This window comes from Canis lupus, chromosome 20, assembly GCF_003254725.2.
Source record: "Canis lupus dingo isolate Sandy chromosome 20, ASM325472v2, whole genome shotgun sequence".
Taxonomy (NCBI): Eukaryota; Metazoa; Chordata; class Mammalia; order Carnivora; family Canidae; genus Canis; species Canis lupus.
In genome coordinates this window covers 53,088,474-53,113,559 of record NC_064262.1, presented here as the reverse complement: position 1 = coordinate 53,113,559, position 25,086 = coordinate 53,088,474, and the positions used below count along the sequence as shown (strand labels likewise).

General features: G+C 46.6%; 1 protein-coding gene and 1 pseudogene across 1 annotated transcript in view; both read right to left on the bottom strand.

Moving 5' to 3' along the window:
• Positions 1-25,086, bottom strand: part of HNRNPM (heterogeneous nuclear ribonucleoprotein M) — a 277,045-nt gene that overhangs the window by 216,834 nt on the left and 35,125 nt on the right. The gene's annotated exons all lie outside the window — the stretch shown is intronic.
• LOC112666976 (40S ribosomal protein S2-like) lies at positions 1,766-3,068 on the bottom strand (annotated as a pseudogene).

The window sequence follows — 25,086 nt, the reverse complement described above, 5'->3', positions numbered from 1 at the left end:
CTCACAGCAAAATGGGGTGGAAAGTACAGGGAATTTCCCTTTGCCTCCTGCCCCTGCTATGCACAGACAGTCCCTCTATCCACACAGCAGAAGGGACCTTACTCACCATCAATGAACCCGCATCGACACATCAGTATCAGCCAAAGTGCACGGTTTACACTGGGGTTCACTCTCGGGCCTGCACGCTCTGTAGGTGTGGACAAATGGATCATGCATGTATCTGCCATTTTAATATGGCACAGAATAGTTTCACTGCCCTAAAAACCCTCTGCCCTCTGCCGTCCATCCCTCCCTCCCCCCCCGGCACCACTGCTGTTTTTACTCTCTGTACTTCTGCCTTTTCCAGAATGTCACGGAGTTGGAATCCTGTGGCGTGTGTGGCCTTTTCAGACCGGCTCCTTTCACTTGGTCATATGCATTTAAGGTTCTTCCGTGTGTTTTCGTGGCTTGATGGCTCATTTCTTTTTATTTTTTTTATTTTTTATTTTTTTTTGGCTCATTTCTTTTTAGCGGCCAATAATATTCCATTGTCTCGGACCTCCCATAGTTTATTTATCCAACCACCTACTGATGGACTTCTTGGTTGCTTCCAAGTTTTGCCAATTATGAATAAGGCTGTTATACGCATTTGTGTGCAGGTTTCCGTGTGGACATAGCTTTCAACACCTTTGGGTAAATACTGAGGAACGCAGTTGCTGGATCATATGGGACCCGTATGTTTAGTTTTGGAACAAACTGTCAGTCTGTCTTCCCAAGTGGCGGCACCATTTTGCATCCCCAGCAGCAGTGAACGAGAGTCCTGTTGCTCTACCTGCGACTGATTTTTTTTTTTTTGGAAAAGATTTTTTATTTTTTTATTTTATTTTATTTTAATTTTTAAAAAAGATTTTATTTATTTATTCATTCATGACAGGTACAGAGAGAGAGAGAGGCAGGGACACAGGCGGAAGGAGAAGCAGGCTCCATGCAGGGAGCCCGATGTGGGACTCGATCCTGGGACTCCAGGATCATGCTCTGGGCCAAAGGCAGGCGCTAAACTACTAAGCCACCCGGGGATCCCCGATTTTTTATTTTTTAAAGATTTTATTTATTTTTTCATGAGAGACACACAGAGAGAGGCAGAGACACAGGCAGAGGGAGAAGCAGGCTCCCTGTGGGGAGCCCCATGAGGGACTCGATCTCAGGACCTTGGGATCACGCCCTGAGCTGAAGGCAGATGCTCAACGCTGAGCCAACCAGGTGCCCCAGATTTTTTATTTTTAAATAATCTCTACACCCAACGTGGGGCTTGAATTCATGACCTTGAGGTCAAGAGTCACATGCTCTTCCAACTGAGCCAGGTGGGCACCCAGCAACAGAATTTTTTTAAAACAAGCCTTAGTTCACTTTTCTCTCTCTTTCTTTCTTTCCTTTCTTTCTTTCTTTCTTTCTTTCTTTCTTTCTTTCTTTCTTTCTTTCTTTCTTTCTTTCTTTCTTTCTTTTTCTTTCTTTCTTTCTTTCTTCTTTCTTTCTTCTTTCTTTCTTTCTTTCTTTTTTCTTTCTTTCTTTCTTCTTTCCTTCTTTCTTCTTTTTTAAGATTTTATTTATTTATTCATGAGAGACACCAAGACAGAGGCAGACACAGGCAGAGGGAGAAGCAGGCTCCCTTGGGTGAGCCTGATGTGGGACTCGATCCCAGGACTCTGGGATCAAGCCCTGACCTGAAGGCAGATGCTCAATCACTGAGCCACCCAGGCACCCCTCACTCTGTTTTTCTTGTATAAAACTATGTGGAGCCTGGCTCCTCTGCACAGAGACTGGTGTGGGTCCTTACAAGATGGTCGGTGAATTTCCTGATAGGGAGGCTAGGTGAGCACCGTCCCTCTCCTCTCCAGGGGTCAGGGTGAGGTAGCTGTATGTCTTGGAGACAGCATCAAAAGTAGCCTTGGCAAAGTGCCCCAGGGCAGCAGGGCAGCCCCTGGCCGAGGGGTAGCAGTGGTCAGTACCGGCCATCATCAGGAGCTTCTTGGGCACAGGGGCTGAGACGATGCCAGTGCCTTTGGGGGCAGGGATGAGACGCACCAGCACAGAGCCACAGAGGCAAGTCACCTTGCACCGGACAGCCTGGGACTTGCCGATCTCATCCCCCTAATAGCCTCACCCACACAGGGACGATGGAAAGCTTGGCCAGGATGATGGCCCCATGGTGGCAGTGGCTACCTCCTTGGAACACTTGACACCCAGACCAACGCGTCCATTGTAATGTTTGATGGCAACCAAGGCCTTGAACCTGGTCCGCAGGCCAGCACGGGGCTGATTTTGCACAGGCCTGATTTTCAAAACCTCATCCTTGAGGGATGCCCCCAGGAAGAAGTCAATGATCTCAGATTCCCTGTTGGGCAGAGACAAGAGATAAATCTTCTCCAGGGACTTGATCTTCATGTCCCTGACCAGGCGGCCCAGCTTGGTGACCGGGATCCACTCCTTGTCCTCTCTCTACCTTGCCTCTGCGAGCTCTGCGGCCTTGGCATCATCCGCCATTTGGTGTTCTCTTAGAGAAGCAGCCAGCAGCAGGATTTTGAATCACAGAAAAATCCAGACAAAGAATTGGGTTCCAAGTGGGCTCCAAAGAATTGGAGCTTTTTCTTAGACTATTACATGAAAATACTTTCTACTATGTTAAGGGAACCCTTCCTGTATCGTTAGGAAAGCCTTCCCATGTTGTTAAAAAAGTTCAAAACATTTTTGATGACCGCATAACAGATTTCATCGTATTATTTTTTAATTTTGTTTTTATTCTCATTTGCTTATTTTTAAAAGGATTCATTTATTTATTTGAGAGAGAGAGAGAGAAGGCATGAGAGGGGGGAGGGAGAGAGGGAGGGAGAGAATCCTATGCAGACTTTGTGCTCAGGGCAGAGCCCTACGTGGGGCTCAATCTCACGACCCTGAGATCATGACTGGAACCAAAGCTGAGGGTCCAATGACCGAGCCGAGCCACCCAGGTGCCCCTTTATCTATTTTTTAGGTTCAAGCCCAATGCGGGGCTTGAACTCACACCTTGAGATCCAGACCTGAGCTGAGATCATGTGTCGAAGGGTTAACCGACAGAATCACCCAGGAGCCTCTGTATTTATTTTTTAATTGAGCTTTTAATTTTAATTCCAGTACGGCTACCACGCAGTGTTATATTGGTTTCAGGGATGCCCCGTCACATCACTGTGCCGAGGCTGACTTACCTGTGTACCCAGGCTTTGTGCTACCTGAGTACTGAAAATAACACTACCACCGAGTATTGTTATGGGTAAATATTTGCCTACTTCTCATATTTCTGCAGAGTGAATTCTCAGAAGTGGAAATACAGGCTTGAAAGAGGCAAACATTTTATGATTCTTGGTACACGTTGCCAAATGCTCTCCAGAAGGCTGCAATTTATGCTGAAAGGAGCAAGCCAAAGAGAGATTCTGTAAATAAATTAAAAAAAAAAGTCACTATTAAAACAGACAACAAGCTGTCTCATTTTTTCACCAGCACCGAGTAGCTGTGATCACTCAGTGGTTGGACGTATTTTCCTCGTGTGTTGGCACAGCCGGTCCGCTTGTTTCACCAGGATATTTGTGACTTCTCTGTTCATGGTCTTCTCCATCTCCTGGCTGGAATATTAATATGAATCGATTTGTGTGAGCGCCTTAAATTTTAAAGAGAGACAACCCAGTACATTCCTTTCCCGTTTTTTCCACTGCTCTTAAGCTTAGAAAGAGCTTGGAAATCCATTACTTTTATTCCTTTCTGTTTTCTTCCAGTTGCATGGGAGTGTGTAGTTTGATATTTAGATATTTAATTCTTTTTTTAAAAAATATTTTTTTAAATTTTTATTTATTATGATAGTCACAGAGAGAGAGAGAGAGAGGCAGAGACATAGGCAGAGGGAGAAGCAGGCTCCAGGCACCGGGAGCCCGACGTGGCATTCGATCCTGGGTCTCCAGGATCGTGCCCTGGGCCAAAGGCAGGTGCCAAACTGCTGCGCCACCCATGGATCCCTAAAAAATATTTTATTTATTTATTCATGAGAGACTCACAGAGGGAGGCAGAGACACAGACAGAGGGAGAAGCAGGCTCCCTGCAGGGAGCCCAATGCAGGACTCTATCCCAGGACCCCAGGATCACAACCTGAGCCAAAGGCAGATGCTCAACCACTGAGCCACCCAGGCGTCCCTAGATATTTAATTCTTTTTTTTTTAATTTTTTATTTTTTTAGGTATTTAATTCTTGAGACCACTTTGTATTTTTTAGCTATTGTTGCTTAACTAATGACCCCAAAACGTAGTGGCTGAAAAGAGCAATACTTTTTTTGTTGTTGTTGTTATTACTTTCCCGATTTTCTGCAGATCAGGGTGGAGAGGGGGGGTGGATTTAGGATCGGTTTGGCTGGGAGGTCCTGGTGAGGGTTTTCTCAGGAGGTTCCAGTCAGATGGCACTTGGGACAGGATTCACTTTGAGGGTGGCACGCTCACGTGGCTGGCAAAGCTGGTGCTGGCTGTCGGCGGGGAGGCCTCAGCCCCCCCATCACATGGGCCTTTCCACGGCGCTGCTTGAACAGCTCAAGCAATCCAAAATCCAGGGGTGGTCAAAGCATAGGCCGTGGCTCAAAACTGGTCCATTGCCTGTTTTTATAAATAAGCTTCTGTTGGCACATGACCACGCCCACTGTTGACACGTTGCCTGTGGCTGCTTCTGCACTGCAAGTGCAATGCATTAGCAAGTGGAGTCGTTGTGACCAAGATTACATGGCTCGTGACACATGAAATATTTACTGTCTGGCTCTTTACGGGAAAAATCTGCCTCGCTCTGCAAATGACCGAGGCAGAAGCTGCAACGACTTGCGTGACCTAGCCGTGGAACTCACCTACTGCCCTTCCATGGAATCCCATTGAGCACTGGGGGTTAGACTATATGTTGACAAATTGAATGTAAATTTAAAAAATTAAAAAAGAGGGATGCCTGGGTGGCTCAGAGGTTGAGCGTCTGCTGTCGGCCCAGGGCGTGATCCTGGAGTCCCGGCATCGAGTCCCACGTCGGGCTCCCTGCATGGAGCCTGCTTCTCCCTCTGCCCGAGTCTCTGCCTCTCTCTCCTCTGTCTCTCATGAATAAATAAATAAAATCTTTAAATAAATAAATTAATTAAATTAAATTAAAAATTAAAAAAGAAATTAATTTTAAAAAAAGAATCCCATTGACCACACGGGTCATCTATCTCTGATCTAATATAGGAGAGACTCAAATATCAGGAGGTGACATTCAATCACAGGGAGGCCACCATGAAGGCTGACCCGCCACATGCCTGGGATTTGTTTGCGGGTATTTTTGCAAAGATGCTCAGCTGCTTGCCTATTTATTTTCCCTTCTTCATTACTAAAAGACATCGATTTTGTCTGGGACAGCAATATGCTCAGTGTAAAACACAAGTGTCCCCGGATTCCCTTATAGTTAGAGGTGGCCACGTGACCTGTTTGTGGCCAATGAGACGCACAAGGACATTGACAATAGGAAGTGTCTGGATAACTTTTGGAAAGCTCTTGTTTTTGATTAGGAGGGAAAACTTTTTTTTTTTTTTTTTTTGAAGCACACAATCTTTCCTTTTTCTTGCTGCTTGGAAAAATGGAAAAATGGTCATGATGCCTGGAAGCACAGCAGCCACCCACTTTGAGACCAGAAGGACAAAAGCCACGTGGCTAAAGATGGTGATGGAAAAAGATAGAAAGAACCCAGGTCCCAGCAGGCATCACGGAGCCTCCAAAACAGTGCTGGGCTCCCTCCTGCCTTCCAGACTTCATGTAATATGAGCAATAACAAACTTCTCCCTCTGTATTTCAGCCAGGTTTTTTCTTTTTAATTTTTCTTTTTGATCATGCATAGCCGCATGCAATTCCAATGTGATTCTGATGTAGCGTAAGGATTTTTTTCTCCTGGATAGTTAACTAATTGTTTTATCACCATTTACTGATCTATGATACCACCTGCATTATGCAAAACTCACACGCACACACACACACACACAAACACACACGGATTTGGTTTCCAATCTTACGGCTAGAGCAATATTGTTTTCATGGTTCTCACTGTATGTTGTGTTTTCATGTCCAGTAAGGCTTCCTTCTTCCTTTTCATTTTACTTCAATTTGTCTTCACCTCTTTATCCTTCTTGGGAACTTTTTTTTGTTTTTAAAGGTTTTGTTTTTAGGGGGATCCCTGGGTGGCTCAGCGGTTTAGCGCCTGCCCTTGGCCCAGGGCGTGATCCTGGAGTCTTGGGATCGAGTCCCATGTCAGGCTCCCTCCTCCTTTTTTTTTTTTTTTTTTTTTTTTTTTGCTTCTCCCTCCTCCTATGTCTCTGCCTCTCTCTCTGTGTGTGTCTATCATAAATAAATAAATCTTTAAATTTTTTTGGTTTTTAAATTATCTCTATGCCCAAAGTGGGGCTCAAACTCACAACCCTGAGATCAAGAGTCATATGCTCTACTGACTAAGCCCACATTGAGCCAGCTGAGTGCCTCTCCTTCTTGGGACCTTTGAGTTGAGGCGTCAACGCCCCCACCTCTGCCCCACAATATTTTTAGTCAGTATTTAAGGACAGCTTCTCAGGTTTGGTGCAGGTCAGCTGTCACTTTCTCTCACTGGTTTTATTTTCTCAACTGTTATGGTGTCTGCACTGGATCATGCCAGATGCTGTGCAAAGGGTTACCCCACCACTGTCTGGCTTAATTTACCCAACCCGTGTTGGAAATAGGTACTATTATTTCCTCCCTTTAACAGATGGGAACACTGAGGTCCCTAAGTTGCCCAGTGTCGTGAGGCTATAAAGGGCCAGACACATGATTCAAATTTGGACACCCAACTCTGAAGACTAACTCTACGTGATCCTGCCTCCTCGTCGTGGTGTCATTGCCCCAGGAAGGCAATATTCTCACCTAGAGTTGACTCGAGGGGTGGCAAACAGCTTCTGCCAGTCCTGGGAGGCTGCTGAAATCCCAGAGAGAATAATAATTCCTGTGAACCCCCTACCCTTCCCCAAGTGAACCGGAGGCGGCTCTGGCGGTGGCCAATGCTCTCAGATGGCCACGGAAGGAAATGCAGAATTTTCCTGGGCAGAGAGAAATGTCAGGAACCAGAAGGTAGACAGCAGTGGACAGGACCAGTGAGGGCACTGCTCTCCGGAGCTGAGAGTCTAGAAGGCAGGGATAGGTAGCTTCCTCTCTCTCTGATCACTGTGGAGGCCTAGAGGCTTCCCTGGAACTTTCTCAACAGTGTGTGTGTGAGACATACACAGGGTTGTATGTCACTGCCATCCTCTCTTGAGTTGGCTGAGTCTGGATCATTCCATCAATGCATCCATCAGTGGGAGCATCTGGCAGGACTCGGGATCCCCTGAGGATGTGACTGTTGGCAGGTTGGCTGACTGCCCATCAGGTCCAGTCTATGCCCAGCTGTGGGTCCCCCAGTGGGCATGGATTCTGGCACCGTGTAGCCCTCAGTCACCTGGATGGCTTTGCAGGGCTGGTCTGTCCCTTAGGCACTGGGCCCAAGGCCCATGATACTTTTAGGGGCTCATGAAAATGTTTTCATCTTCATTTTTTTTTAAGATCAGAAGTAAATATGTGCATAGAAAATAATGAGTACATAATAATGAATGTGGCCTGAATCACATTCATTTTTATACCCATGCAGGTCTCATTAAAATTACTACTTTCATTTATTTATATATTTTTAAAGATTTTATTTATTCATGAGAGACACACACACACAGAGGCAGAGACACAGGCAGAGGGAGAAGCAGGCTCCCTGCAGGGAGCCCGATGCGGGACTCAATCCCAGGACTCCAGGATCATGCCCTGGCCTGAAGGCAACAGCTCAACCACTGAGCCACCCATGTGTCCATCCCAGTTCTTATTATAATTCACTCTTTCTCATCCTTCGGGTCTCAGCTCAGATGTCCCCTCCTCTAAGAGGTCCTCCCTGATGCTCCCAACTAAAACAGTCCACGCAGTCACATCACTCTGCTTTCATGTCCCCATATCACTGGCTGAAATTCTCTCATTTGTCAGCTTGATAAGCTGTCTCTCCTGGTTCTAGAGAATAATAAAAAAAATTATTATTATGTCTCACAATTTGAAGGATTGGTTGGGTTTAGCCGGGCAGTTCTTGCTTGAGGTTTCTGACAGTCGGGCTGGTACTGGAGTGATTTCCAGGCTTCCTGGTTCATCTGTGTGGCTATGGATGCTGGCAGCCAGCTGGGTGCTCAGCTGGGGCTGTCGACTGTACCTCCCTACCTGTGGCTTCCCCGTGTGGCTTGGGCTTCCTCATGTCATGGTGGCTGGTTCCCAGAGGGAGCGCCCCAAGGGGGACCCAGATAGGACCTGCAACACCATTTATGAGCCAGCCTTGGTACAGTGTCATTTCCACCACACTCTGTTGGTTGTGGTAGACACAGAGCTCTGCCCTGCTTCAAGAGGAGGAGACCTAGACCCCGGCTCTTGCCAAGGGGATGTCAAGTTCATGCTGAAGAAGAGCAGGTAGCGTGGTAGAGATTGTTACAGCTGTTTTTGGAGAATACAATCTGCCCCATCTGCCACCGGAATGCCATGTTCGAGAGGGTTTGAATGGTTCACTGCTGTGTCCTCAGGGCCTAGAAAGTGCTTGGCACACAGTAGGTGCTCAGCACACCAGGTGCTTCTATTGAAACATTCTAATGCTTTCCTGAAAAATCCTGTGTTCTGAAAACTCACATTTCAAAAATGACAGGATATTATGTATTTATATATTTATATATAAATATATATATTTATATATATATTTATATATTATACTATAAATAATATATTACATTATGACAGGATATTAATTACAATACATATATTAAGTATAAATTAAATATTATATTTATTTATTTTTTAAAATATTTTATTTATTTATTCATGAGAGACACAGAGAGAGAGAGAGAGACAGACAGAGGCAGAGACACACAGGCAGAGGGAGAAGCAGGCTCCATACAGGGATCCCATGTGGGACTCGATCCTGGGACTCCAGGATCATGCCCTGGGCCAAAGGCAGGCACTAAACCACTGAGCCACCCAGGGATCCCCTAAATATTATATTTCATAACAACAATAATTGGGGGAAAATGGGATTGAGGAAGAAAGCAAAACTCATGACACTCTGTACTCAGAGCGCTAATAACACCAGCTGGCGTCCTGGTCAAACGCCTACCCCAGGGAACCCTCTCCTGGCATTTGAGCTTTTCCAAGCACAAATACCCAAGGCCTGCTTCCTCCTTTGAGGTGAAGGCATTTGTTTCTAAGACCACGTTTAACCAAATTTAAATCTGATCTGGCCTGTGGATGTCCTTTATTAATTTATTGCTTCAGAGTAGGGCAAACGTCTTTGCAATGTCTTCACCCTGAAATTTCCCCAGGCAAGAGAGCAGAAGATGTCAAAGTTCCCAAAGCCCTAAGTCAGCCATTGAACCAAGCCACAGAACGTGAAACACAAAACCCAGTCATGGAATCCAGCCATAAAACCCAACACAAAATCCAGCCATGGAACCCAACACAATACTAAGCCATAGAATCCAGCCATGGAACCCAACTATGAAATCTAGCCATGAAGCCTAGCCATGGAACTCAGCCGTGAAACTCACCCACAGAACCCAGCACAAAACCCAGCAATGGAACCCATGATAATACTCAGCCATAGAATCCAGCCATGGAACCAACCATGAAATCCAGACATGAAACCTCGCCATGGGGATCCCTGGGTGGCTCAGCGGTTTGGCGCCTGCCTTCAGCCCAGGGCATGATCCTGGAGACCTGGGATCGAGTCCCACATCGGGATCCCTACATGGAGCCTGCTTCTCCCTCTGCCTGTGTCTCTGCCTCTCTCTCTCTCTCATGAATAAATAAATAAAATCTTTAAAAATAAAATAATAATAATAATAAAAAAAAGAAACCTCACCATGGAACACAGCCATGGAACCCAACACATAACCCAATCACAGAATCCAGCCATGGAACCCAATGCAAAACCCAGCCATAAAACTTAGCCGGGGAACCCAACAACAACAACCACCACCACCACCACCCTGCCATGAACAGAGCCATGGAATCGAACACAAAACTCAGCCATAGAATCCAACACAGGGATCCCTGGGTGGCGTAGCGGTTTGGCGCTTGCCTTCGGCCCAGGGCACGATCGTGGAGACCCAGGATCGAATCCCACGTCGGGCTCCTGGTGCATGGAGCCTGCTTCTCCCTCTGCCTGTATCTCTGCCTCTCTCTCTCTCTGTGACTATCATAAATAAATAAAAGAAAAAAAATATAAAAAAAAAAGAATCCAACACAGATTCAGCCACAGAGTCCAACTGTCGAATGCAGCCACGAACCTACCCACAGAACCCAACACAAAACAGCCACAGAATCCAGCCACTACTTGCCCTGAAAGAAGGCATTTTTATAGCTCTTCAGTTTTTTAATTTTTATTTTTTAAATATTTTATTTATTCATGAAAGACAGAGAGATAGAGAGAGAGGCAGAGACACAGGCAGAGGGAGAAGCAGGCTCCATGCAGGGAGCCCGACGCGGGACTCGATCCAAGGACCCTGAGAATCACGCCCCAAGCCAAAGGCAGACGCTCAACCGCTGAGCCACCCAGGCATCCCATTTTTTCTTTTTAAATAAGATCTTTCGTGTATTGTTCAGACTTCTCTTTAACTGTGAAAAAGTGCTAGGAGAAAAATACACGTGTGAATCACCCCTGCTAGGTTATTTTGACACCCGCCCTCTCTCCATCAATTCAGTCAATTCACATTTACGAAAAGCAAAGCCCAGGTAAGGAGAAAAAGCTGTTGCTGTTGAGTCTGCCGGCAGGACTGGGTGCCCGGGGGGACTGCAGGACTTTATTCTAGCCTCTCAGATGCAGCCCAGTAGGGCTCTGATGAGGGACAGGTGGCGGGGCTCTGTGGCTTCCCAGCTGGGTGCACTCAGGCAAGTCGGCGCTCTCTGTAAACCCTAGATCACACACAGCTTTGCATGTGTGATCTGTGCGGTGGCTGACAGCCCTGCCATCGGAAGGGCCCTGCGCTTGGTCTGATGCTCTGCAGGTGCCTTCTGGAATCCCCCAACCCCGCCAATTACTGAGATATAATCAGCACAATCACTGTGTAGATTTAAGGGGTACCACGTGTTGGTTTGATACACGTAAACGTTGCGAAATGATTAGCAGCATAACCTTAGCTACCAGCTTCCATTGTGACAACAGACTTACCATTTCTTTTCTTGTGGTGAGAATGTTGAGGATCCACTCCTTGGCAACACTCAAACATATGCTAGCTGTAATCAGCCAAGTTGTACATTAGATTCCTCAAGCTTTTTTTTTTTTTTTTAAGATTTATTTATTTATTCAGAGAACGAGAGAGACACAGACACAGGCAGAGGGAGAAGCAGGCCCCATGCAGGGAGCCTGACATGGGACTTGATCCCGGGTCCCCAGGATCACACCCCAGGCTGAAGGTGGCGCTAAACCACTGGGCTACTGGGGCTGCCCTCCTCAAGCTTTTAAAATGGTAACTAGAAAAAAATAAAATAATAAAAAATAAAAATAAAATTGTAAATAGAAAAAAAAATTGTAAATAGAAGTTTCTACCCTGTAACCAATAGCTCATGACTTTCCCCATCCCCAGCCTCTGGTAACCACCACTCTCCCTCTGTTTTTTTTTTTTTTTTTTTTTCTGACTTTTTAAAGACTCCATATATGTATTTATTTTATTATTTTAAAAAGATTTTTATTTATTTATTCACGAGAGACACAGAGAGAGGCAGAGCCACAGGCAGAGGGTGAGGGAGGCTCCTTGCAAGGAGCCTGATGTGGGACTCGATCTCGGGACTCCAGGATCACGCCCTGCATCAAAGGCAGGCACTCAACCGCTGAGCCACCCAGGCGTCCCATATATATATATATTTTTTTTAAACACATTATTTATTTATTCATGAGAGACACAGAGATACAGGCTGAGGGAGGAGAAGCAGGCTCCATGCAAGGAGCCCGATGCGGGACTCGATCCCGGGACTCCGGGATCACCCTTAGCCGAAGGCAGATGCTCAACCTCTGAGCCGCCCGGGCGTCCCAAGGCTCCATATATTAAGTGAGATCATACAGCGTATTGGTCTTTCTCTGACTTATTCCACTTAGTGGAATGCCTCCATCTGGAAGTTCTTAAGCATTTTACTTTTGAGCTTGCACTTTGGACGTGAAGTGGGTGGGACAGTGGAGCCCGCGCTGGCCAGGGAGGCCTGCTTCCAGCCCTGGCGACAGGGACAGAACTCCGCTGACCCCACCGCGTATGTCGACTCACCGACACTTCAAATTGAGCATAAAGGGCAGCCCGGGTGGCTCAGCCGTTTAGCGCCACCCTCAGCCCAGGGCCTGTTCCTGGATTCCCAGGATTGAGTCCCACGTCGGGCTCCCGGTGCATGGAGCCTGCTTCTCCCTCTGCCTGTGTCTCTGCCTCTCTCTCTCTGTGTCTCTCACGAATAAATAAATAAAATCTTAAAAAACAAACAAACAAATTGAGCATTAAGTGTGTAGGACTGAGCAAGGGGAGGTGCTCACCACCTCCGGCTCAGCACCTTGCCTGAGAACCAGCACCGGCCTCCAACTCTGAAAGCAAGCAACCCTGTTCCAAGAAACAAGCACGAAACCCTAAAGTCTCCTTTGTCACCAGCATGGCTGCTAGCCAACGACTCATGTTGAAGATGGTGACACAGAAGAACAGAGACGAGGGCAAGCTTGGCTCCTCTCTGCCTGGCCGGGCTGCCTCGCCGGGGCTCGTGGGTGGAGGGTGTTAGCGGGACCCACGCCTGCAGCCAGGAGGGACCGGCTGGCAGGTGTTCCTGAGCTTCTGGCCAGAACGAGGTGCAAGGGGTGAACGCCCTCCAGGAGCCCAACACTGTAATGTAGGGGATTTTGCGAACAAGCACCATGCTCTTCTATTTGCATTTAAAAATAATTACGTTGCTATCAGGCCATAAGAGATGAATCGTAGAATCCATGCTAAGAATTTAACGTTTTGATTGCCTGTTTACTTAGGATGGCGTGGGACATACGTGGTACCATGACAAGTCGAGGGAGAGACTAGGGGAGGAAAAGGGGGAAAGCTTTGCATTTCCTGTTGTTGTTGTTTTTTTTTAACTTTTTTTTTTATTGGTGTTCAATTTGCCAACATATAGCATAACACCCAGTGCTCATCCCATCAAGTGCCCACCTCAGTGCCCGTCACCCAGTCACCCCCACCCCCCGCCCACCTCCCTTTCCGCCACCCCTTATTCGTTTCCCAGAGTTAGGAGTCTCTCATGTTCTGTTTTATTTTATTTTATTTTATTTTATTTTATTTTATTTTATTTTATTTTATTTTATTTTATTTTATTTTTATAATTTTTATTTTTATTTTTTATTTTTATTTATTTTATTTCATTTTATTATTATTATTTTTTATCATGTTCTGTTTTTTAACAGAGGACCCCACATTTTCATTTCACTCCGGGGGCTGCAAATTATGTAGCTGGCCTTGTATAGAGCCCACCCCATTACTGGGGTTGTGAATGGTCATAAGGTGCTTGGCCCAGAGCTTGGCCCACAACAGGGCTTCCTAAAACATGAGCCTCACCCTCCTCCTCGTCCTCCTTGGATCTCAGGGACCCCCCTCCATGACCCCTCTGCCCATCCTGTCCCACCACACCTTACCTGTGTGCTGTCACCAGCCCTTCCATTTGGCCAACAGCTGCTCCGAGGGGCACAGTCTGGGTTGGCTGGACCCCAACCCTCTCCCTAATCAGATCTTCTACCATTTGCTCATCTCAGCACCCCCCTCCCTAAAATCTCACCATCTCTTCCCCTGGAGACCCAAAGTGAAAACAGACAAAAAGATTTCCAAGGGTCCAGAGAGTCAGCAAGGACGGGTGCTACAAAAGGTCCTTGCTGACTCTCTGGACCCTCGAAAATCCTTTTGTCTGAACATGTACCCAGATTTGTGGAACTGGGCACGGTGAGACATGGGGACAGGGAAAGGGAGAACTTTATATTCGCAGTCCCCTAGGAGTGGGACGCAGGGCACGCCCCACAGGGCCACGGGGGTTGGGGGGAAGCCCCAGGGTCGGGCAGGAGGCAGAGGGACTGAGGGGGAAAAGAGAAGAGAAAGCCTTTATTGCGATTTCCAAGGGAAGAGCAAGTCAGGGCAGGGGAAGATTTAGGGTTGGCTAGTTTGAATAATCTCAGAAGACGGAGTGTAGGTGTTGTTTCTTGGTTGCCTGTGTACAGGGCCCTGGGGTGGTTGGACCAGGGGAATATTGGCCAGGGGTGCAGAGCCGGATAGAGGCGGGATGGGTGGTGTGAGTCCTGCCCTGGCTGACCTGGGCAGGGAAGGTGAGCCCCGTGGGAGCCCCAGCACTGTGGCTGGGAAGGAGCTAATCCCGCCAGGGGCGGTGCCTCCAGGAGGAGCCCTTAAGGGCCCAGGGTGGCAAAGCCCCAGAAAACACAGAACACAAAATGTCATGGTGAATATGCTCTTCCACCTTGTAACCTGCTCACCCTTTACCCGGTATCTCCGCACTCGTCCCCCCGAGGCCGGCCCGTGCTCCCTGGCCCCGGTCCTGACTCATCACACCCATCCTGGGCCTTCTGTCTCCCTGTTGTGTCTGTCCACAGCAGGGGCTTCTCAGCTCCCCCCGCCCGCGATCGTGGGTCCATCTGCTCCCCTAGACATTTCCCCGGACCCCATCTGGACACGGTCCACCCCTCCAGGTAGGGGCCTGAGCAACATCCCAGATGCCGCTTCTCCCTCAACCCCTGCAGCCGGTTGACCATCCAGCTCTGATGGTTTCACCTCCTTAATATTTTCCAGAAGCCCCTCTTTGCCCACCACCCCCCAGCCGCACTGCCCACCCTCATTCACGCTATCGACAAACGCTTAGTTTATTGTGTGCACCAGACCCTGGTGCAGTGGCCCGGTGTGGGTGATGCCCACCCTGTGGGCCCTGAGAACAATCTGGAGGAGGGCGGTTGGACTCCAGCTGTGAACCGGGGAGATGCACCTGTCTTTTGGGGACCATATCCAGCTGAGAAACTTGCAACACAAATTCACTGGAGGTGGTTCTGGGATCAGCATGATCCTTGTAGCAAAACCTAAATGTCTCTCCCTCAGGAGTCAGCTAAATAAAAACTGTGGCCCCCCTGAGAAATGGGACCCTGTGTGGCCATTGTTGTTGATGTCACACTTGAGGAGGCAGGTCGGGACTGGCTAATAAAGCAGTTTATCTACTTATTTATTTGAAGTTTATTTGTCAATCAAAAATTTCTTTTATTTTTTAAAGTAATCTCCACACCCAGCTTGGGGCTCAAACTCATCACCCCGAGATCAAAAGGGTCATGCTCCACCTACTGAGCCAGCCAGGTGGCCCCAAAGCACTTTAGGTGCACTGCACTGTGATGAATGCTTTACCTGCATTTATGCTTCATATGTACTGAAATGCCCGTCACATTTGTATCTAGAAAGTAGGTGCTGTCATTCTCCCCCCTCCCTTTAGGACAAGGAAGGAAACTGAGGTGGTATTGAAGGGTTAGGTGACCCGGCTGGATTCGGGGAGGGAGAAGCCACAGACCCAGAGACTGAATGCAAAGAATCCCTGTGCTAGGATACCTCTGCCCCCTAATCTGGAAGGACATCACCATCCATAGTTTGTTTCTTTTTTAGTTTTTTTAAAAGGTTTTATTTATTCATGAGACACAGAGAGAGAGAGAGAGAGAGACAGAGGCAGAGACACAGGCAGAAGGAGAAGCAAGCTCCATGCAGAGAGCCTGACGTGGGACTCGATCCTGGGTCTCTAGGATCAGGCCCTGGGCCGAAGACGGTGCTAAACCGCTGAGCCACCCGGGCTGCCCCCATTGTTCATTTCAAAAGCAAGGAACACATTTGTAAGATGTTGACATTTAGGAAAAGATGAGTGGAGGGGATTCAGGAACTCTCCTCACTGTCTTTGCACCTTTTCTGTAGACCTAAAATTGTTTCAGAACAAAAAGTTTATTAAGAGGAAAAAATGTCTCTAAGAGACACTTGTACCCCTGAGTCCACAATAACCAAATAGCAGCAGTAGCCAAAGGCAGAGGCCATATAAGAGTCCATCAGCAGATGAGAAGACAAAGAAAATGTGGTCCAGCCACCCCGTGGAGTATTATTCAGCCTTAAAAAGGGAGAGAAAGTATCCTGACACCTGCTACATGGATGAACCTGGAGGACGTTATGTTCAGTGAAATAAATTGGTCACAAAAGAACAAGCGCTGTCGGATTCCACTTCTATGAGGTCCCTGGAGGAGCGACAACCCCCCAGACAGAAAGGAGATAGTGGGAGCCAAGGCCCGGAGGAGGGAGATGCTGCGGTAGTGTTGAATGGGGATGGTTTCGGTTTTGCAAGACCTAAAGAGCCCCGGAGACAGATGGGGGTGACAGTTGCACAACCGTATGAATGTACTTAGTGCCACACAGCTGTGCACGAAAAAAATGTTCCTCCTGCCTCAGAGTCGGCTCCATCCTTGGGAGCATCGGTCCATATTTGCCAATGACATTATCTACTAAGGCATCAGTGGGGGTGTTGTTGGTTGATGTTGCGGGGTGGGCGGGGGGTGCTGGGCACAGAAGGGGGTGACTTCTAGGTTCATGCAATTCCGCTGGCGCTCAGGTCACACACACAGCTCTTTTCCCCGGGCACGGATTTGCCATGACAGAGAAACCTCAGTGTTGGCACAGCTGCAAGCAGCCTGACGAGGAAAGGAAAGCAGTTTGCGGTTCCTGAAACGGGGTATAAGGTGGACCCGGTCAGGGGATGCCTGGGTGGCTCTGTCGATTAAGCTTCTGACTCTTGATCTTGGCTCGGGTCCTGATCTCGGGGTCGTGGGATCGAGCCCTATGTCTGGCTCCACGCTGAGCACAGAGATTGCTGAGATTCTCTTTCTTTCTCTCCCTGCTCACCTCTGTCTCAAAAAAAAAAAAAAAAAAAAAAAAAAGTGACCTGGTCAGAGGAAGAGCCAGGAGGCCGGGCCCACACTCCCAGGGAGGAGTTTTGCCTGTGACAGCTCCTCTCCCATCTTTGCCTTCCTTTCATCTCCCACAGGGCAAACTAAGGAGATTTTTTTTTTGGCCAGAAAACCAACCCCCAAACCCCAAAGCCCAGGCACAGGTGAGCAAGTGGGCATGGCAGAGGGTGGGGTGTGGAAGGGCTGGCCCCCAGGAGCAAAGGGAGATCCCCAGAGACCAGAAAAGGCACCTGGAGCGAGCCCACAGGCTGGACCTTATCAGGGTCTATGGGAATTTAGAGCTAATAGTCCTCAATGACCACAATATGACTAGTGATAATGTACCCAGGCTCCCCAGTGGAAGGTGCAAGAAGGCCCTTGCTCTAAGATAGGGTGTCTTTGGGCCGCTGGCTGTCTCTGTCCCTAGAGCATGCGACTTGATTTTGATCTTTTGATGGGTGAAGCTGAGCCCCACATTGGGCATAGACATTACTTAATAAAAATAAGTAAATAGGGAATCCCTGGGTAGCTCAGAGGTTTAGCGCCTGCATTCGGCCCAGGGTGTGATCCTGGAGTCTCGGGATGGAGTCCCCCATCAGGCTCCCTGCATGGAGCCTGCTTCTCCCTCTCCCTGTGTCTCTGCCTCTCACTCTCTCAGTATCTCTCATGAATAAATAAATAAAATCTTAAAAAAAAAAAAGTAAATAACCTATGGTGGCTTTGTGTAGGTTGCAAGAAGCTGTACCTCCCCAAAGGCGTGGGCTGTGGGGTTGCAGAACAAGGTTTAAATCTCAACTGTGCCAGCTGGGCTGCCTTGAGCGGGTTATTCAACCTCAGAGTTTGCTCTTATCCAAAACGAGAGTGACAGCAGTGTGTGGGGGCTGCTTGGGAACCGGATAATACATGTAAAGAGGAAAGGCAGTGCCTGGCATAGGAAAAGCATATTCTGACTCAACTGTTATTTTATAATTGTTTTTGTTTTTATAGGACATCCCACACTCATATGTAACCTCGAATCCCTACAGGGATCCTGGGGGCCACTGATTATCATTTCCATTTTCCAGATGGGGGATCAGAGCTCAGGGAGATTGAACCCAAGAGGCCAGAGCGATAGAGCAGACACTAATAGAGCAGAGACTTCATCCAGCCTGCACACGTTTCCAGACTTAGGGTCCCTCTCTTCACCCCAGCTAAAGCCCCAGAAACCAAAGGGAAACCAGGCATGGGAATGGTGTAAGTGGAGTAGAGTCCATTGGAGCAGAGTCCCAGGCCATGGCTGGGCCCCTTAATTCCAGTAAGAATTCTTTGCTCTTTTTCTGGGTTATGGGAAGAAGGTTCCTGGTGTCCCATGCCAGCACGTCAATGACCCCAGTAGGGCCACAGCTACTTTCCAATCCCACCAGACCCCATCCTTCCTGCTTGGGGCCACACACAGTCTCCAGCACAGGGGCTGTGTTCCCGGCCAGTTTGTCTGCCGCTTGTAGATTTTCTATTAAGTTTTCTCCCCAGGATGGTATTTGACTTCTAGGGGCCTGTGAGACTCACTTGCTGGAGTCCCCACTTGGCCCGTTCGGGGATGGATGCTTCCGGAAGGCAACTAACAACATGTATCCAAAAGTCTAAAAACTGGCCTTTGACCCAGAAATTCTACTTTTAGGTCTCAAAGCTAAGAAAAAAATTAAAGACTTAAAGTTTTAGCAACATCTGTAATTTTAGAATATAGAATGTACAGTAATATACATATATGTGTATCACCTACATATAATGTATTTAAATACTGTACATATACATAAAATATATATCTAATGTAGTTATATAGCTATATAAAATTATATATAATAATATGTACAGGGACGTCTGGATGGCTCAGTGGTTGAGTATCTGCCCTTGGCTCAGGTCATGATCCCGGGGTCCTGGGATCAAGTCCCACATCAGCCTCCCCACAGGGAACCTGCTTCTCCCTCTGCCTGTGTCTCTGCCTCTCTCTCTTCGTGTCTCTCATGAATAAATAAAAATAAAATCTTTAAAAAATAGTATGTACACAGTATAGTTATATATAAAATATAGTAATATAGGGCAGATGTTTAGCACCAGCTTCAGCCCAGGGTATGGTCCTGGAGACCCAGGATCGAGTACCACGTCAGGCTCCCTGCATGGAATGGAGCCTCCCTCTGCCTGTGTCTGTGCCTCTCTCTCTCTCTGTGCCTCTCATGAATAAATAAATAAAATCTTTTTTAAAAATCTAAAAAAATAGTAATATATATTATAATAATAGTAATAAATCAGTAGCCACTTAAGTGTCCCATAATAGAATATTGGTTAAGAATATAGTGCTACTGCTGGGGATTTACCCCAAAGATACAGATGCAGTGAAATGCCGGGACACCTGCACCCCGATGTTTCTAGCAGCAATGTCCACAATAGCCAAACTGTGGAAGGAGCCTCGGTGTCCATCGAAAGATGAATGGATAAAGAAGATGTGGTCTGTGTATACAATGGAATATTCCTCAGCCATTAGAAACGACAAATACCCACCATTTGCTTCGATGTAGTTGGAACTGGAGGGTATTATGCTGAGTGAAATAAGTCAATCGGAGAAGGACAAACATTATATGGTCTCATTCATAGTGAAAGGGAATAAAGGGGAATAAAGGGGAAAGGAGAAAAAATGAGTGGGAAATATCAGAAAGGGAGACAGAACATGAGAGACCTCTAACTCTGGGAAACGAACTAGGGGTGGTCGAAGGGGAGGTGGGCGGGGGGGTGGGGGTGACTGGGTGACAGGCACTGAGGGGGGCACTTGACGGGATGAGCACTGGGTGTTATTCTATATGTTGGCAAATTGAACACCAATAAAAAACAAATTTATAAAAAAAAAGAATATAGTGCTATGGCCAGTAGAGTACTATATGATCATTAAAAAAAAAATAAAAAAAAGGAGGAGCTAGGTATGTCTTTATTGACATGGGAAAATGTCTACTATCATGAAACAAAAAAAGTAGTTAGAAAAAGAGCCAAATAAAGATAAGGCTAGTTAATGAGAGATGAGAAGAATTACGGGAGAAAAAGTTCTAAGGGACTTGGAAGCTAACTGGAGGTATTTTAGTAGAGAAGTTTCCAGAAGGAACTAGAATGGTCAGTAGAGAACTTTCCAGGAGGAACTGGAATGGTCCGTAGAGAAGTTTCCTGAAAGAACTAGACTGGTCAGTAGAGAAATTTCCAGAAAGAACTCCATGGGCAAGTTCCAAGTGGCATGAATTGCCTGATTTGCTCAGTGCTATCAATGAGCACTGAGTGTACAACTCGGCGGTTTTTAGAATGGTGATTCTAGGCACTGGCTAGAATGGTCAGTTAGTAGGTGCTCAGGAAAAGACTATTGAGGAGAAGAAGTAGTATTTGAAAAAATAATAGGTAGAAAGTTGGTTCTGTGGTGGAATTAGCTCCTACCCCAGAGGGGAACCAACCAGGTGTGAGGAGGGAGGAAGAGATGCCACGTTGAGAACAAGGGATGGGAGAGGGGGTGCCTGCTGCTCAGTTGGTTAAGCATCTGACTCTTGGTTTTGTCTCAGGTCACCATCTCAGGGTCCCGAGATTGAGCCTCACATAAGGCTACACACTCAGCAGGGGGTCTGCTTGAGCTTCTTTCTCCCTTGGCCCCTCCCCCAATAAATAAATAAATAAATAAATAAATAAATAAATAAATAAATAAAATCTTAAAAAAAAAAAAAAGACGGGCTCTCTGTGTCTCAAATAAATGAATAAAATCTTAAAAAAAAATAAAGGCAGAAGCCAGAATAAACATAGAAAAAACAAACTCAGGAAAATTAAAAAATATATATATATATAGAAAAAGCAATACAACCCCACAGTTAGTATCTTCAGAGACATGACAAAAGATCTACTGAGGAGATCAATAATGTAAGAACAGAATACTGGTTTAAAAAAGAAAAAAAAGAGGATCCATCAAGTTCATTGCATCATGGTTTTGCTTGGTGGAGGCTTGGAGGGACCAGGGCTCCCCGCTGAGGGAGTGGATGACGGGGTGATGGGAGGCAGGGCCAGGGGGCCTGTGGGCATCCGGGGGAACCGACCGCCCTCCCAGGAAGCCATGTGGGGGGATCTTCCAGACAAAGTGCCTCATAGCAGCTAAAACATGGAAACGACCCAAATGCCTATCAACTGATGAATGGATGACACCGTGGGATCCACCCTTCCATACGCTGGAATATTATCCAGCCATAAAGGGTAAGGAGCACTGAGACATTTCAATGTGGGTGGGCCCTGAGGATTACAGGGGAAGAAGGGAGACCCCAAAACAGTCATATACTGTATGATTCCGTGTACATGCAATGTCCCCAACAGGCAAATCCATAGAGACAGAAAGATGAGTAGTTCAGGGGTGATGGGAAGAGGGGAATGAGCTTTCTTTTGGGGTGATGAGAATGTTCTGGAATTAGATCGTGGTGCTCTTTTTTTTTTTTTTAAAGATTTTATTTATTACTGAGAGAGACACACAGAAAGAGGCAGAGACATAGGTAGAGAGAGAAGCAGGCTCCCTGGGGGGACCCCGATGCGGGACTCAGTCCTGGGACCCCGGGATCACTCCCTGAGCTGAAAGATGCTGAAGGCAGACGCTCAACCCCCGAGCCACCCAGGTGTCCCAGATCGTGGTGCTGGTTGCACAACCTAGTGGATGGGGGTAAAAACCACCGAGTTGCACACTCACAAAAGAGAAACTTTATGGTGTGTGAGTTATACCTCAGGAAAATAAATAAAAGCACGCAGCTTTTGAATCTCAAGAAAATAAATAACAACACACAGGTTTGGGATCTCAAGAAAGTACATAAATAAAAACATGCAGCTTCTGAGTCAAACAAACAAACAAAAAAACCCCAAATTGCCCGTTGAGACAGGAAGAAACAAGAGCTGGAGATTAAACTATCTGGGTCAGGGTAAAACACGGTGCGAAGGATGATTTGCATCTGGCAGATTCAGGAACAAAGAGAAAGATACACCCCAAACTCTCTGCAAGGGTTGGGATTTTTTTTTTAATCTTAAAAAAATTTTTTTAATTTTTAAATTTTTAAAAAAGATTTTACTTATGTATTCATTGGAGACACAGAGATAAGGAGAGGCAGAGACATAGGCGGAGGGAGAAGCAGGCTCCATGCAGGGAGCCTGATGTGGGACTTGATCCCAGGTCTCCAGGATCGTGCTCTGGGCCAAAGGCAGGCCCTAAACCTCTGAGCCACCCAGGGATCCCCTGGGATTCTCCAGTAGAAGAGATAAAGCGGGTAAACCAAGGGAGAGCACCACATCCCGCCGCCCCATACCTTTCATGCCCTGCCCCCATCCCCTGGCCACCTCCCTTCCCCGAACCGGGCATACATGACCTTGAATGACATAGGAAGCCGAGAGGGAACTTGTGAACTATTGAGAAAACAGTGAAAGGAACTGTTTTTTTTTTTTTTCCTTAAAGGTTTTATTTTTAAGTTGCCTCCACACCCAGTGCGAGGCTCGAACTCCCAACCCCCCTCCCGAGATCAAGAGCCACATGCTCTTCGGATTTGAGCCCAGCCTGGAGGCCCTCAAAAGAACATTTGATATAGAAACCCCTGAAACTGATAAAACTAGCCTTGGAGGAATGATCAGAGCCTCAATCACCCCGTTATTAAAGAAACCAACCATGAAGGAACCACAGACCTGGCTGAACAAATCGGGCAAAGAACAAAAACAAATGTAGGAAGATGGATTAGAGGTGAAAAAAAACAAAATGAATCAAAGAGAGGAAGAAAGATAATAAGCACGTAAGTAAGAAAGTAGATTCTATGGGGACGCCCGGGGGAGGGGGGGCTCAGTGGTTTGTGATCCCGGGGTCCTGGGATCAAGTCCTGCTCAGCCAGGAGTCTGCTTCTGCTTCTCCCTCTCCCTCTGCCCCTTCCACACACCCCCTCCCAGCTCATGATTGCTCTCTGTCTCTCTCTCTCTCAAGAAAAAAGAAAAAAAAAAAAAAGAAAGTGAGACAGAAAAATAGACAAGATTAGGAAATAAGATCTCAGTCTAGGTATAAACGGTTAAATAGGAGATCTCTACATGTAGCTCCAGCAACATCCTGAAAAGCCTAGAGGAAATGATTTCGGAGACAAAGTCACGTTCTGAACACTGACCCATTTGGAGCATCCGATGAGGTCAGCTACGCTCTGGGAGATCCCCTGATGCATCTGGGACATGATTTTATGAATTCCATTCCATGACTTCGGTTCCAAAGCTTAGCACTGCCAGGACCGACGAGTACAGATCAGTCGCACTTAAGACGGTGGAAAAACTCTAAATGTTACCAAATATTGTCAGTTGATAGTAATGTAAAAAAGAAAAAGAGCTGTGGTGAGACATAGCTTTATTTTCAGAATTCCAGACAGGTCCCATAAAAAGCATTCTACCTGGGGCACCTGGGTGGCTCAGTGGTTAGCATCTGCCTTCAGCTCAGGGCGTGATCCCAGAGTCCTGGGATCGAGTCCCACGTCGGACTCCCTGCAGGGAGCCTGCTTCTCCCTCTGCCTGTGTCTCTGCCTCTTTCTTTGTGTTTCTCATGAATAAATAAATAAAAACTTGAGAAAAAACAAACAAACAGAGCATTCTATCAAATGAGAAAAACCACCCAGTCCTATTAGGATGGACCAAAAAGCATTCAATAAAATTCAGCAGCCATTCTTTTTTTTTTTTCCTTCAAGATTTTATTTATTCATTTGAGAGAGAGAGAGAGAGAGAGAGAGAGAGCGCGCGAGCGCACACGCAAGGGGAGTGGCCAGGATCATGACCTGAGCCCAAGGCAAATGATTAACTCACTGAGCCACCCAGGAGCCCCTCAGCAGCTAGTTCTAATAAAAGTGAAAAAAATTTAAAAAGAGAAAGAAACTGGGGATCCCTGGGTGTCTCAGCGGTTTAGCACCTGCCTTTGGCCCAGGGCGTGATCCTGGAGTCCCGGGATCGAGTCCCACATCGGGCTCCCTGCATGGAGCCTGCTTTTCCCTCTGCCTGTGTCTCTGCCTCTCTCTCTCTCTCCCTCTCTCTCTCTCTCTGTGTGTGTGTGTCTCTCACGAATAAATAACTAAAATCTTTAAAAAAAAGAGAGAGAGAAAGAAATTGAGGGTGCATAGTTGGCTTAGTTGGAGGAGTGAGTGAGTCTTGATCTTGGGGTTGTGAGTTTGAGCCCCTTGTCCCGTGTAGAGATTACTTAAATAAATGAACTTGAAAAAATAAAATATAAAAAGAGAAAAAGGGGTGCCTGTGTGGCTCAGAGGGTTAAGTGTCTGCCTTCTGCTCAGGTCATGATCTTGGGGTCCTGGGATTGAGTCCTGCATTGGGCTCCCTGCTCAGCAGGGAGTCTGCTTCTCCCTCCACCTCTGCCTCTCCCTCTGCTTGTGCTCTCTCTGTCTCTCTCTCTCTCTCAAATGAATAAATAAAATCTTAATTAAAAGAGAGAGAAAGAGAGAGAGAGAGAGAGAATGAGAGAGAGAAATGGCTTAAATGTAATAAAAGCAATTTCCCTAAATCAACAGTAAACATTAGCCTAAATGAAAATTGGGAAATAACCAACACGCCAACTATTACTGTCAGCATCTAACTTTGTCTTGAGGATTCCAACAAATGCAGTAAGACAAGAAAACAATAAGACTAAGACATTTGAAAAGAAGAGATAAACCCTGCATGTCAATCAAGTGCTTTTAGCAAGAATTGAGTAGGATGACTGCCTAGAATAGAAATGCTGTGCCAAAACATTGAATTTCTCTAATCTTTAAGACTTGGAAATGAGGGAACAGTACATTTACGAACGGCAAACTACCTGTGAATGAATTTAATGAAAACAGTGTGCTGTTTTCACACAATACAAACAAAATTATAAAATCTTATTGAAAGAGATAAAGCAACATGTAGAGCAATGGAAAGACACTTTGTTGGGTTGACATAAAAAAAATAGGAATTACCCAACAGTCTAAC